This window comes from Macaca thibetana, chromosome 8 (genome assembly GCF_024542745.1).
Source record: "Macaca thibetana thibetana isolate TM-01 chromosome 8, ASM2454274v1, whole genome shotgun sequence".
Classification (NCBI taxonomy): domain Eukaryota; kingdom Metazoa; phylum Chordata; class Mammalia; order Primates; family Cercopithecidae; genus Macaca; species Macaca thibetana.
Genome location: NC_065585.1, coordinates 122711581 through 122725303, shown reverse-complemented (window position 1 = coordinate 122725303; position 13723 = coordinate 122711581). Strand labels below are relative to the sequence as shown.

General features: G+C 41.8%; 1 long non-coding RNA gene across 1 annotated transcript in view; it reads right to left on the bottom strand.

The window, feature by feature from the left end:
* Positions 1-7173: 7173 nt before the first annotated feature.
* The window catches only part of LOC126961297 (uncharacterized), a 124128-nt gene continuing 117578 nt past the window's right edge, over positions 7174-13723 (bottom strand). Inside the window, exon 3 of the long non-coding RNA XR_007728249.1 lies at positions 7174-7360. This is a non-coding gene — a long non-coding RNA (uncharacterized LOC126961297). The remainder of the gene's footprint in view (positions 7361-13723) is intronic.

The following is a 13723-nucleotide window of genomic DNA, read 5'->3' as shown; positions in this document are numbered from 1 at the left end:
GTCTCCTGTCCCGCCTTTGCTTTCTGCACCTAACTTTCCCCCAGCCTCAGCTTCCTCCTTACCTCTGCCAGCTTATTTATTCCAGGTAGTGACTGAAAGCTACAGATGTTTATTTCCTTTTTATTTTTTTGAGAAGGATCTCGCTCTGTCACCCAGGCTAGAGTGCAGCGGCGTGATGTAGCTCACTGTAGCCTCTGCCTCCCGGGTTCAAGCTGTCCCTCCCGCCTCAGCCTCCCCAGTAGCTGGGATTACAGGCACGCACCAGCACCCTTGGCTAAGATGTTCATTTCCTTTGGAAAGATAAGGAAACAGGCGCGGGGTTGTGGAAGACCACTCTGCCTGGGAAGTGCAGAGCCTGGATGTGCACGCAGTTTCCTGACAGGGCAGCCCCCGTTGTTCTGCTGTTACGCACACTGCACTTGTTGGTACACTCTGGAAGATCCTGCCATTGCGCCTCATCTAAATTTGTCCTTCCACCACTGCTGCCCAGGTCTCAGACTCATAATTTCACTTTCCCTTAAAGGTAAGGCTGGCGTTTAGAGTAAGAAGCAAAGTGGTCCGGATGGGCAAGTTCCACTACCCTATCTGGGAGAGGAGGACCCTTTTGTGTGTGATGTGCCCAGGAGTACTGCAGAATCAATAACCATGGACTCCTCCAGACCTCCAAGACATAAGCCATTCCTGTTGTTTGAGGTACCATGGGCCATAAGGATGGGCAGAAGGGCAACCTCTTTAAAACCATTAAGAGCAACTACGTATCATTCCAAGACTGAAAGAGCAGTATGCCTAGGATGTAAACCCTCTCAAATTCATCTGTGGATTCCACACAATCACAATCACAATCACAATCAAAATTCAAGCAGAATTTTTTTAAAAATAGAATTTGACAAGCTGGTACTAAAATGTGTATAGCAATGCAAAACATCTAAAATAGCCCAAATGATTTTGAAAAAGAACTGGGTTGGAGAACCCACCCTCGCTGATTTTAAGACCTACTGAAGAGCTATTTTACTCATGACTGCATAGCGCTGGCATAGGGTGGACTTATATATCAATGAGGCAGAATAGAGAGTCAAGAAATAGACCCATACATGTATGTCTAATTTATTCTCAGAAGAGGAGGCAAGACAGTTTGTTGAATGAAAGGAAAATCTTTTCAACAAACTGTTCTGGAACAACTAAAAAGTCCATACAGAAAGGAAAAGAAAAAAAAACATGAACCTTTATCCTTACTTTATTCTCACCATACCGAAAACGTGACTTGAAGTGGATTTTAACCTAAATATGAAAGCCAACTGTAGACTTTTAGAAAAAGCTGTAGGAGAAAACCTTCACAATCTTGAGTTAGGCAGATATTTCTTAGGACACAAAAAGCATAAACCATTAACAAAAAACAGTGATAAATTGAACTTTATCAAAATTTAGAACTTCTGCTCTTTGAAAACTACCATTAGGAAAAGACAAGCTGCAGATCAGAAGAAAATATTTATAATAAGTATATCTGACAAAGAACTTACATCTGAAATATGTACAGAACTCTTACAACTTAAGAGTTCACAGACACCTTCCAAAAGAGAATATAGAAATGCAAAATAAGCCCATGAAAAAATGCTCAGCATCATTAGTTCATCAGAAGAAGTGTCAATTAAAACTGTGGATATTATTACACACTCCCTGGAATAGTTATAAAGACTAATAATCCTTAGTATTACTTAGTATCTGGAGCAATAAGCACACAAATGATGCTGCTATGGATGTAAAATGGTACAACTACTTTTGAAAACAGTTTGGTAGTTTCTAACAAGGTTAAACATAAATTTACCATATGAGATGCCAACTGGACACTGAAGTATTTAGCAAAGTAAAAGGAAAACAAATGTCCCCACAAAGACTTACACAGGGAGTACAAAACACACAGTAGCTCCAAACTGCTGTGTCGTAATAGCTTCAAACACATGTCAATCAACAGGTGAATGAATAAAAAACCTATAAGCTTCACAGCTTGACTTAAATACAGCCATGTCACGAATCATCTTTTTAAATTACAAACATAGGTTTGTAATGTCATACTAGCAGTTTAAAAAGATGAGCTCATGATGCATTCAGCAATATGGATTACTCACACCACATTCTGCTGTGTGAAATAACCAGCATAAAACAGTACACATCATAAGATTCTGTTCATATCAGTCTCTAGAAAAGACTGATCAACTGTTACAGCAATTATAAATAATGCTGCAATGAACATACATGTGCATGTATCTTTGTAATAGAATGATTTCTATTTCTTTGGGTATATACCCAGGAATGGGATTCCTGGATCAAATGTTATTACTGGTTTAGATGTTTGAGGAATCGCCATACTGTCTTCCACAATGGCTGAACTAATTTACATTCCCACCAATAGTGTAAAAGTGTTCTTATTTCTCTGCAGCCTCACCAGCATCTGTTGTTTCTTGACTTTTTAGTAATGGCCATTGTGTCTGGTGTGAGATGGTATCTCATTGTGGTTTTGATTTGCATTTCTCTAATGATCAGTGATGTTGAGCTTTTTTTCATGTTTGTTGGCTGCATGAATGTCTTCTTTTGAGAAATGTCTGTTCATGTCTTTTGCCCGCTTTTTGATGGGACTGTTTGTTTTTTTTCTTGTAAATTTGTTTAACTTCCTTGTAGACTCTGGATATTAGACCTTTGTCTGATAGATAGATTGCAAAAATTTTCTCCCACTCTGTGGCATACATACACATGGAATACTATGCAGCCATGCAAAGGAATGAGATCATACTCTTTGCAGGGATGTGGATGGAGCTGGAAGCCATTATCCTCAGCAAACTAAACACAGGAACAGAAAACCAAACACCACATGTTCTCACTTATAAGTGGGAGCTGAACAATGAGAACACATGGACACAGGGAGGGGAACAACACACACTGAGGTCTGTTGGGGGGCAGGGTGAGGGAGGGGAGAGCATTAGAAAAAAACAGCTAACGTATGCTGGGCTTGATACCTAGGTGATGTGTCCATAAGTGCAGCAAACCACTGTGGCACACGTTTACCTGTGTAACAAACCTGCACATATACCCTGGAACTTAAAAATAAAGTCACAGCAAATAGATCAGGGTTGTCTAGAGGCCAGGAGTGGAAACTGATTGTGTAAAGGCACAAGAAAACATTTTGATATGATAAAAATATCCTACACTTTTTTAAAATGTATTTTTATTTTTCATAGAGACAGAGTCTCACTGTATTGCTCAGGCTGGCCTCAAACTCCTAGGATCAGGCAATCCTCCCACCTCAACCTCCCAAAGTGTTAGGATTACAGACATGAGCCACTGTACCCAGCCCTGATATTTTATGTATCTTGATTGTAGTGGTGGCTATAAAGACATATACATTTGTGTGAGTGTATCCATGTATACATATATCTGAATATATATTTGTATTATGTACTCATCAAAATGAACATTTAAAGTGAGGGCATTTTATTGTATGTAAGCTATAACTCACTAAAGTTGCTGTAAAAAGACAACATATATCAGGTCTTTCTGACCTGCTTACTTCTAACCATTACAGTTCCCACTGCACTTAAAGCCCTGACTCCTCACCGCATTCTACAGGGCCCTGCATGCTCTGGTGCCATCTCTCACCACTGTTTCCAAGGTCATTGTCTTCTAGGCACACTGGCCTACTATTATTCCCTTCTGTGGCCCTCCGCACAGGTAGCCCCACTGCTCTACGCTCAGCTCTGTGTCCCTGTGCCTATAGGGTCTCCACCCCAATAGTTCTCTACTTAGCCTTTACTGCGAGTCATCATCATTAGCTCCCCAATTTAAATGTTGTCCCTCGACTATATTTGTCTATGACACTCTCTTCCTACCTAGGCCTTATCACAATTTATACGTACATGTGAATTAATGAGGTGTCCTCTTTTTAAACGTTTTTCCTACCCTAGACTGTAAGATCAAAACAGGATCAAGTTTGCTTTGTCCCCTACTGCATCCCTAGCATCTAGCAATGTCCCTGCAGATAGTCGAGTCTCCATAAATATTTGGTAGATAAAAGGATGGGCAAATTGATAAATCAACGAATCAATATTTTTCTTTAGGAAGTTGTTAGGAATCAGTGGATCACCATGGTGAGGGCTACATGTGGTGGAATAAAGGACTCAGCCTTGGGTGTGAGGCCCTGGCTCTCTCACTAATGCACAGACCAGACTGGATTCACTAGGTCAGGGTTGGGGCCCAGGAATTCTAACATTTAACAAGGGTCCCAGGGTAATTATGATGTAAGAATGTATGATAATAACTAGGTAAGCATATATATCTATAGCATATATATACACATATATTCCTATAAACACTTGCAAATCCATATGTAGAGATTTTTGAGCCATTGTTTCAAAAAATGCAATTCCTTACTCATTTAGCTGTATCTGTATTTTCTCATTCAACAATTCCTGGTAGAATCCCTCTAAGTTGCTTGACATGTTATTGTTCTTTCCTCTTTATTAATAGATAAAGATACAGTGCAGGGTATGTGGTGGTTGTTAGTGCTATTCACCAATATTGTCTTCTTTTCCAGACACATGTACATAGAATTGTACTTCCTGGCTCATCTTTGGCTGAATAGGGCCATGTGACTAGTCATAGCCAAGGAATTATGACTTCTGCATTGAAGCATTTAATCATCTGGTTCAAGGCCCTCCAGAACTCATTTCCCTGTGGCACAGCAACTGGAAATATTTAAGGTAATGTTCGTTCCATCAGCCTGGGTCCCTGAATGACCCCGGGGAACAGAGTCCTTTACTGGCTTGACTTGGACATATAGTATGAGCAATCAATCCATTGTTATTGTTTTAAGTTATTGAGCTTTTGGAGTTACTCCATATCAACACGCAGCCTAGCCTAACTGAAATATATTGTTGTACCAGAATTCATTCAATCATTCTTTGCCACTAACAACAGTACTCCAAGAACATCCTTTCACATATATCGTTAGACGCTGGTGTGAGTCTAGACAAATAGAGAAAAATATGGAAGGATACATAAAAGGCTGACATAGGTTCCATGGTTTTGTGGAGGATTTGTGGCTGAGAATTATTAGTATGGAGGAGGTTGGAGAGAGGAAGAAGACACAAAGAAAAGAAAGAAAGCAAAAAGCTATGTACAATGTAATCACATTTATGTAATTCTGTAAAAGTATAAATCTTTATGCAGTCCTACATAAACATATCTATATCTATGTTTGAATTTTTAAAAAATAAATACTTAAATTACTAATTTTTAAAAAGAAAGCCACCAGAGCATTTAAGACCCTAATGAAAATGCAAATGTTATTTTGGATGCTCAAATACTAGGGGATTATGGAGCAGTTATTTAGGCTTCTGCTCCGGTCACATTAAGGGATTAGTAACTGCGTGCTGATGGAGAAGTGAAAGCACAGCATTCAGGGCAGCCTGGTGTTGATGCTGGGGAAGAGGATGGGTGGCGTGGGGGAGGGAAAGGGCTGTGATGCCTTTCGATATCAGGTCAAAAAGGGTGCTTCAGAGGGAGAAGGAATAGCAAAAGGGCTTTGGGAAAGCAGGTGAGGATACTGATTTGAAGGAGGGAGGTGCATAAGCAGAGCTAGCAAGAAGAACCTAGTCATCAATATATACCTGTGAGATCACCTGGTCTGTCATCATTTGATAAGAAGGAGCTATTTTCTTTTCAGATTATCTCCTGTAACTAGCACAATGCCTGACTTGTCAGAGTAAGAACCCACAAGCATTTGATGAGAGAGTGTGTGTGTGTGTGAGAAAGAAAGAAGCAAGGAAGGGACTTGATTACATAGCTTATCGGTTGCAGAGCCAGGAGTAAAATTCAGATGCAGGCTCATTTTAGCTCCAGATTCTTCTAGGAGTACTTGAAAGAGATCCACAGAGAGATAAGAGGAAGGGAAAGAGAGAAGGGAGGGAGATAGTGCTCTCTTTCTCTCTCTCCCTCCCTCCGTCTCTGTTTTTCCCCCTTCCCCTCTCTCAGAAGTGGAGGTGCATTGTATTGAGGGGAACACCAGTAGGCCCTTCTCCAGTAATTCAGGTTGTGTAACAGAAGGACACCCCTCCCTCTGTATGTGCTCCCCAGTGTTAGGAGCCTCTTAACTCATCCATGAGCATTCGCCCCCTTTGGTTTTAACAGCCCACCAGCCATCTCTGCCTTAGTTTGTCACTTCCAATAGGCCCTGGAATCTGACCTCGTCAAGTACCCCGTGGGGTCAGGCAGTCTCCCAGTCCTCTCTGGACTCAACTATCTGAAAAGGATTGGCCTGTAATTCGAACAAAATAGACTGTGAATATGTTAATGAGGGAGTGCTTTTATTTTCTGTAGCCTTTCTGTAGCATGTGCATTTTCCTGAGAAAGAGGATCTTTGGAGCAATCCACATGTCTTTTCCCTGGAAAGAGATCCTCAGAGCTATCTTTTCTACAACTGACCACATCCTGAAGATAATATCTCCTGGTCTGGTTATGCTAACTCTTCATGAAATGTAGAGAACTGGCCAAGGATTCGAAAGTGGTTAAACAGAGGATCTGATAAACTCATCTATATCAAGGTGTTAGGGTCTGATAACCCCTTAATGTGTTATCTTTCCAAGCAGACTTGCATTATTATAGAGCACAGAAAAAGCAAATTGTTATGCATTAGCTGATAAGGCAGTAGACGCTGGCTCAATTTTCCAAACATGAATATGTTTGATGTAAGTGGATCATAGAAACTAGGTGGTTGAGTATTAGATGATTCGGGATGTGGTAAGATACGGTGGATACAGGTTATTAAGAATTGGGTTTGGATTGTGTATCAAATGGTATGCTTTTAACCAGAAATAATAGATTACTGAACTAAATGTGGCTGAAAGATTGAGGAAATTTTACTATATTATATAACAACTCCAGTTTGGTTAATTCAACAGCAGGAAATGTTTCCTCTTTCTGTTGAACCCCATATGACTGAAAGGTGCTGTAGTTGTTCTATGTACTATGTGAATATGACAATCTTAATTATAGAAAATATCTCTCCCTTCACTCCTTGGGCAACTTTTTTTCAATAGAGAGAAGAGCCTTTTTCAATAGAGAGAAGAGCCTTTACAGAATCCCTTTGTATTAATCAACATGGACTTACAGCCATAACAAATATCACCAAAATTCTAATGGTCAAATACAATTAAGGCTTATTTCTTGCTCAGGTCATTCTGGTTCAAGCAGACCAGAGTGAGGAGAACGTTCTGCTCCATGAAGACATTCAGGGATCCAGCCTCCTTCTATTTAGCAGCTTCAGCATCTTCTGGGATTTCAGAATAACATGCTGGGATCCTCTGCACCTGCCCTGTGGATGGAAGGAAATGTAAGACATCCTCTTAGTTCTCATTGGTGATGTATGAGTTACTGTCAAGAAAATGAAAATCATCAGACTGGTTTATGTTGTGCACAAACCCTAAGGTGGCCCCCAATATTCCCTGCCTTCTGGTATCCGTGCCCTTGTATAATCCCTTCTGCCTTGAATGTGAGTGAGATACGAGACTTTTTCCAACCAATGGAAGATGGCAAAGGTGTGTGAGTGAAAACATCCTTGAGTATGTTTTGTTAGAATGTCACGTTTGTGATTACATTATGTCACTTTATATAAGGCTCTGTCTCCCTGAGATTTCTGCTTGCTGGCTTGATGAATTAAGCCAGGTGGAAAGGTTTTAAGTGGGCAGCCTCAAGCCAACAGCCAGCAAGGAACAAAAACTCTATATTCCACAATCACCCTGTATTCTACAACCCCGAGAAAATAAGTAAGCTTGGAAGCAGATTCTTCTCCAGTCAAGCTCCCAGAAGAGAACACAGCCAGGCTGACTCTTGAGTCCAGCCTTGTGATGGCCCAGGTAAGCCATGGCCAGGCTCCTGACTGATAGAAACTGTGACATTACATGTGTTATTTTAAGCTACTAAGTTTGTGATAATTTGTTGTGCAATAATAGCTTAGTTAAATCATGATTAACCACTGGAAGAAGAAGGAAGCCAACATATCTGATGCACTGGAGAATGAACATCCATTCAAAATCAGGCTCTTCCAGAAAAGACAAGGGACACTTGGCTATAGGTAGACCACAGACAGTGTTTGGCATAGTGTCTGCATTCAAATATATATATATATATATTTACATATATAAATGGAGGATCTTATATACATTATTTTGTTTTAACAGAAGTACAGAGAAGTTTTCTGTAAAATGGAAATGAGTATCATGAAGTTTTCAATGAACAGTGTGAAACAGAAAAAAACATCAGCATTCATTAGGTCCCAGACCTCTTTGAGAATCTGATGAAATTCTGGACAACCTCTCCTCCCACAAGCAAGATGTACTTGAATACCTACACATAAAATGTTGCATTCAATTTTAGAATGTGAAGAGATCACTTGAGGCCTATCCAGAGGGCTCTAAGGTGGGTACGTACTACACAGGGCTTGGAGACCTGGACTGCTCTGGTCACGTAGATGTGAGAGGGTGATATCAGCGGAGAGTTGTAGTGAGTAAGAAAATGTTCTCAGGAAACCTCAGCTTGTCGTTATATGGCAGAAACATGTTCAGATGTGTGACTCAGGGATTACTTAAAATAGTTGGGGCTGAAGACAATGAAGAGAGTATCCCAGGCGCCAGGGCTGATGGGTAAGGATGTGAGTTAAGGAAGGCACTGACACACTGCAAGGAGGAGAAGGTGAGAAAGCAGAGGAATGAGGGTGGAAGGAGCAAGAACTGCACCTTCCAGGTGCACTAGGGTATTACCACCTCCGCTTTCCCTGTGCTGGGGTGAGGAGGAGGAAAAAGAAAGGACTAGTAGAAGCTGTTTCTAAGAGATCTCTGGCTTCTCCATGAGAATTGCTGAACTTTGTTTCCGATTCAATGGCAATCCAAAAAAATTAATATAAGCATTTTTCCGGACCATATAGATAACCACCTTAAAACCAGCCACTGATTTCATTGTCCCCATTTGCCTTGGCATTGTGGTCCTGTCTGTAACAATTAGCACTACAATAATTGACGCAGTCTAGATAGAAAAGAACAGAGGGGAAATTGCAATGTAAATGGCACACTCCTGCCAAGTGAAAACCAAATGACTTCATGGATGCTGATGTGTTCGTGGGAGAACTGAGTTGTCACAAGGCACGTGGAAGCAGAGGCAAGCCAAACTCAGAGGACCTGTTGGATGTGCTCATGTCCTGGGTGGTTGACTGAGTTTTAGCAAAGCAATACTGACTGTAATAGTTTGGATTCTGTCATCTTCTTTGTATTTAATCTGTAAATTTGTTTTGGGTTTGTGGCTGCCACAGACAGCCTGTTCTTCTCTTTCTGGACATGTGGTAAAATGGCACGGTGAGCAGGACACATGATTAGTTCTGGCCGGTGAGTTATGAGTACGAAGTGACGCTCCACAGTATTTAGCTGCAGTGTGAGTCTCTCCAGCACTGCCTTTGCCTCTCGCATTATCTCCCTGTGTGCTGCTCCAGGTGCGTCCCAACTCCTCTGTGCCTCCTCTGGAAGCGGGTCTGTAGAAACTGGGTCCATGGTCTCCCTTCCATTCTAACTTCCAGTTGGATTTGCCCCATGGAGTGTTCTGGCAGGAGACTGCAGGGCAGGAGGTGAATGGGGTCCAAAGAGTAGGAATAAGTCCCTTGGCTCCGTGTGCCAGGTCAGTCTGGGTTGGCTGCATCCCTCTGCCAGTCACTCTCCAGGTGCTGGTAACTGCTTCCCCACCTTGTGTCTTCATGGAAAGGCTGGCTAAGCATTTCTAGCCTTCTGGTAGTAAACTGTAACTTAACCGCTTTCCCTAACGCCTCCTTTGCCTTGTAAATAGTGCAAATAAATAACAGATAAACTGCTCCTCAAAGACTTCAGTTTAGGTGTCCTTTTTGTCTCTTGCCAGGACTTGACTGGTGCAGTATTGGTGGCTGCTGGGTCAGATGAGCTCCCTGCTACTCAGAGAAACAATCAATGTTTGCAACCACTAAGAGGGACTTTTGTTATTACTGCCTATCCTGACAGATTCAGGCTATGACTATTTAAGGGGGTAAGTATAATAAATTAATAACTAGTTTTATGTTTTCAGATGTCTTAAAACTATTTAAGGGGATCCATGCAAAATGTTGTTCCCTTAAAAGAGGGCACATTTCTCTCAAATGGAGAAACAGTGGTAAGAGGTAAAGACTTTGAAGTCAGCCAACTTGTTGTGGTGTGCAGGTGCTGCAATTTACTTCAGACAATGCATCTATAAAAGGAAGATAAGAGCTCAGCAGGCGATGACCAAATAGGAACAGCTCCCAGTGAGATCGTTGCAGAAGGCAGGTGATTTCTGCATTTCCAACTGAGGTACCTCAGTTCATCTCACTGGGACTGGTTAGACACTGGGTGCAACCCACAGAGGGCGAGCCAAAGCAGGGTGGGACATTGAGCATCAGGAACCATGCACTCCAGCCCAGATACTGTACTTTTCCCATGGTGTCTGCAACCGACAGACCAGGAGACCCCCTCCGGTGCCTACCCTACCACCCTGGGTTTCAAGCACAAAACTGGGAGGCCATCTGGGCAGAAAATGAACTAGTTGCAAGAGCTATTTTTTTGTTCATACCCCAGTGGCGTCTGGAACACCAGCATGGCAGAACTGTTCACTCCCCTGGAAAGGGGTGCTGAAGCCAGGGAGCCAAGTAGTCTGGCTAGGCAGGTCCTACCCCCGTGGAGCCAGCAAACTAAGATCCACTGGCTTGAAATTCTCACTGCCAGCACAGCAGCAGCCTGAGATCAACCTGGGACACTCCAGCTTGGTGGAGGGAGGGGTATCTGCCATTGCTAAGGCTTGAGTAGGTGGTTTTACCTCAACAGTGTAAACAAAGCCACCGGGAAGTTCAAACTGGGCGGAGCCCACTGCAGCTCAGCAAGGCTGCTGTGGCCAGACTGCCAGATTTCTCCTCTCTGGGTAGGGCATCTTTGAAAAAAAAAAAAGGCAGCGGCCCCAGGCAACTTATAGATAAAACCCCTATTTCCCTGGGACAGAACACCTGCAGGAAGGGACAGCTGTGAGCACAGCTTCAGCAAACTTAAACCTCCCTGTCTGATGGCTCTGAAGAGAGCAGTGGACCTCCCGGCACAGCATTCGAGCTGTGCTAAGGGTCAGAATGCCTCCTCAAGTTGGGTACCTGACTGGGAGCCACCTCCCATTAGGGGCTGACAGACACCTCATACAGGAAAGCTGTGGCTGGCATCTGGCAGGTGCCCCTCTGGGATGAAGCTTCCAGAGGAAAGAAAAGGCAGCAATCTTTGCTGTTCTGCAGCCTCTGCTGGTGATACCCAGGCAAACCGAATCTGGAGTGGACCTCCAGGAAACTCCAGCAGACCTGCAGCAGAGTGGCCTGATTATTAGAAGGAAAACTAACAAACAGAAAGGAATAGCACATCCACTCAAAGACCCCATCTGAAGGTCACCAACATCAAAGACCAAAGGTAGATAAATCCACAAAGGAGGGGAGAAACCAGAATACCTCTTCTCTGCCAAAGGATCACAACTCCTTGCCAGCAAGAGAACAAAACTGGATGGAGAATGAGTTTGATAAACTGACAGAAGTAGGCTTCAGAAGGTGGGTAATAACAAACTCCTCTGAGCTAAAGGAGCGTGTTCTAACCCAGTGCAAGGAAGCTAAGAACCTTGAAAAAAGGTTAGACAAATTGCTAACTAGAATAACCAGTTTAGAGAAGAACATAAATGACCTGATGGAGCTGAAAAAACACAACACGTGGACTTCATGAAGCATACACAAGTATCAATAGCCAAATTGATACTTGCCAATCTTCTACTTGAAGAAGTAGAAGATTGGATATCAGAAGTAGAAGAAAGGATATCAGAGATTGAAGATCAAGTTAATGAAATAAAGCAAGAAGACAAGATTAGAGAAAAAAAGAATAAAAAGGAACTAACAAAACCTCCAAGAAATATGGGACTATGTGAAAAGACCAAATCTACATTTTATTGGTGTAGCTGAATGTGACAGGGAGAATGGAACCAAGTTGGAAAACACTGAGGAGAATGTCCCCAACCTAGCAAGGCAGGCCAACATTCAAATTCAGGAAATATGCAGAACACTACAAACATATTCCTCAAGGAAAGCAACCCCAGAACACATAATCACCAAATTCACCAAGTTTGAAATGAAAAAATGTTAAGGGCAGCCAGAAAGAAACGTCAAGTTACCCACAAAGGGAAGCCTGTCAGGCTAACAGTGGATCTCTCTGAAACCCTACCAACAAGAAGACAGTGGGGGCCAATATTCAACATTCTTAAAGAAAAGAATTTTCAATCCAGAATTTCATATCCAGCCAAACTAAGCTTCAGAAGTGAAGGAGAAATAAAATCCTTTATAGACAAGCAAATGCTGAGAGATTTTTGTCACCACCAGGCCTACCTTACAAGAGCTCCTGAAGGAAGCACTAAACATGGAAAGGAACAACTGGTAACAGCTACTGCAAAAACATACCAAATTGTAGAAACCATTGACACTATGAAGAAACTGCATCAACTAACAGGCAAAATAAGCAGCTAGTATCATAATGACAGGATCAAATTCACACATAAAAATATTAACCTTAAATGTAAATGGGCTAAATGCCCCAGTGAAAAGACACAGACTGGCAAACTGGATAAAGAGTCATGACCCATTGGTGTGCTGTATTCAGGAGACCCATCTTACATGCAAAGACACACATATAGGCTCATTTACCAAGCAAATGGAAAGCAAAAAAAAAGCAGGAGTTGTAATCCTAATCTCTGATAAAACAGACTTTAAACCAACAAAGATCAAAAGAGACAAAGAAGGCCATTACATAATGGTAAAGTGATCTATGCACCAAGAAGAGCAAACTATCCTAAATATATATGTACCCAATATAGGAGCACCCAGATTCACAAAGCAAGTCCTTAGAGACCTACAAAGAGACTTAGACTCTAACACCCCACTGTCAACATTAGACAGATCAATGAGACAGAAAATTAACAGGGATATTCAGGACTTGAACTTAGCTCTGGACCAAGCAGACCTAATAGACATCTACAGAACTCTCCACCCCAAATCAACAGAATATACATTCTTCTCAGCACCACATCACACTTATTCTAAAATTGGTCACTTAATTGGAAGTAAAACACTCCTGGGCAAATGTGAATGAATGGAAATCACAACAAACAGTCTCTCAGACCACAGTGCAATCAAATTAGAACTAGGATTAAGAAACTCAAAACCACACAACTACATGGAAACTGAACAACCTGCTCCTGAATGACTACTGGGTACATAACAGAATGAAGGCAGAAATAAAGATGTTCTTTGAAACCAATGAGAACAAAGACACAATGTACCAGAATCTCTGGGACACATTTAAAGCAGTGTGTAGAGGGAAATTTATAGCACTAAATGCCCACTAGAGAAAGTAGGAAAGATCTAAAATTGACACCCGAACATCACAATTAAAAGAACTAGAGAAGCAAGAGCAAACATTCAAAAGCTAGCAGAAGGCAAGAAATAAACTAAGATCAGAGCAGAACTGAAGGACATAGAGACATGAAAAACCCTTCAAAAAATCAATGAATCCAGGAGCTGGTTTTTGGAAAAGAGCAACAAAACTGATAGACCACTAGACAGACTGAAAAAGAAGACGAGAGA